Below are 2,431 nucleotides of genomic sequence, written 5' to 3'. Positions count from 1 at the left end.
CCACTTTGGACAACTGTTTGGCAGTATCTACTAAAGGTGAATATATGCATATCCCATGGCTCAGCAATTCCACTTCTAAGTGTTTACCCACGAGAAAATGGATGCATCCATTTGCCAACAGACATAAATTAGAATGTTCATAGAACACTCTTCATAATAGCAAAAAACTGGAGACTATGCAAATGTTCATTAATAAAGACAATAATATTCCACACAGTGGAATACAATACAATGAAAATGGTCTACCACTATAAAATATGGATGAATCTCAAAATGTTAAGAAAAAGTCAGACACAATAGAATACCTTGTGATTCCATTTGTATAAAGTACAAAATCAGTAATTTGAAATGAGGATAGCAGTTATCTTTGGCGATACAGGAGGCATGAAGTGAGTGGAGGGTGCACAAAGAGTTTCTGGGATGCCATTCAAGTTCTGCTTCTTGAGCGTTATATTAGTTATGCAGGTGTTTTCAGTTTGTAAAAATTAAGCAGTTCACAGGTTTTAAAAACTTCATTAGTTAAATTTACATCTATCAGATAATATCATGAGAAACATATTCTAATGGAAACAGTCAGAGTGATTTACTTTGCACCTGATAAAATTTCAATTTCAGGTCCCCTCACTTTCACGAGACCCTGTAAGTGCAGGGAGTTTCTGGGAGTAGTAATGAGTCCTAGGTACAGAATGGAAGCCAGGTTTCAGTCAGAAGCATTTCTGTGTAAACATGCCTGGTTAAATTGCCCAAAGAGACCTCAGAAGAAAGGCATCTGAATTACCTCACTGATGTTTTCTTATTCTAAATAAATACTTTAAACCTAATTTTGTATTTATTTTTTATTTTTTCTCTTAAATATGAACCACCACCACCACCACCATCCTCCGCTCTACACACACACACACGGTGTAAATTTCAGGTCTGGCAAATCTAGATCTCTAAAGAAAAGAGTTAGCTGTGGTTTGATTTTTTAACACTGTCATCAAATTGTTTTCATTATTTTCCTTGCGGTAATAGACTTCATTTCTGTTCAAGAAAATATCTTAAATACTCAGAATAAATAATCATACTTATTGTTTCAACTAAAACTATGAAAAAAGCCCCTATTTGAGATTGCAACTCAAAGAATTACACAAATGCTTTTCCTGAAGATATTGTACTTCAGTATTATTCATATTTGCCATTCACACAAAATGTTAAAAGAATGTGCACTCAATAAAATGAATATTTATTTTTCTGTGTCTCATTCTGTCACCTAAGCTGGAGTACAGTGCTACAATCATGGTTTACTGCAGCCTCAAACTCCTGAGTTCAAGTGATCCTCCCACCTCAATCTCCTCAGTAGCTGAGATTACAGGCATGGAACACCATGCCTGGCTATTTCTTTTTTTTTTTTTTTTTTGTACAGACAGGGTCTTGCTATGTTGCCAAGGCTGGGTCTTGAATTCCTGGTCTCAAGGAATCCTCCCCCCTCAGCCTCCCAAAGTGTTGGGATTGAAGGCATTAGCAACTGTGCATGACCAGTAGATCTTAGTAAGCTTTTAAAAGGCATTTTCAAATTAAACTGTTGTTTTGTTTTTAAATAGCTGTTACGTTCAAGGAAAAATACAATGACTGGATGCATGCTAGCAGTTTTACTCACTATTGTTTTTGAACCATTGATGCAAATGTCAACACAGGAGTTCTAAAATAAATTATGATGTTCAAAATATTTATTTAACATGTTAATATTTTAGTGCAACTTGCATTTAATGCCAAATATTCAAATAAAAGATATTTGATGATTACTTGGTGCTGATACTAGACAAATGCAAGCAAAAGAGCATGTCCAGCAAAATCTGTAGACCTGTGCATTTTTAGAAACAATTACAATTCTATAGACATCAATACAGTCTTCATCTTTGTAATTAAATCTTTCATTCAAAAAGTTACTATGTTTGGAAAATGGAGCTTTCCTGATTACTTTCAGTGACTTTTCTTCCAGCAGGCATTTAACACTGTAATTTGTATATGGTTTAGTATTTTGTTGCACTCTAGCCAATGCTATACAATAATTCATGCTGTAAAATGTTTCAGTAGCTTTTTCACTTATAATTTCAAATGCCATAATAATTTTTGGTTTAAGGAGCTTATCTCTGTTTAAATATTCAATTTCTTTTTCATAAAACTATGATCTCAAAATGAAAGTATAACTTATCTGAAAAGGTTTCTTACATGAGACACAATAAGATGGGGGCAAGGAAAATATACCTTTTCTCATATTTTTTATTTCTTATTTACATTATACCCAGTTTATATGAGTAAATTACTTCCTTCTATGAGTCAGAGGACTCTCTTATATCTGAATCTTATTTTTATTTTTTTTGGCATCATTAGACATAATGCAGATGCAGTTTGAAACAGCAATTCTTCTTATCTCCCTTTTTAAATCAAT

The sequence above is a fragment of the Macaca nemestrina genome, chromosome 2 (assembly GCF_043159975.1).
Source record: "Macaca nemestrina isolate mMacNem1 chromosome 2, mMacNem.hap1, whole genome shotgun sequence".
Lineage (NCBI taxonomy): Eukaryota > Metazoa > Chordata > Mammalia > Primates > Cercopithecidae > Macaca > Macaca nemestrina.
Note: the sequence above shows the minus strand (reverse complement) of the source record.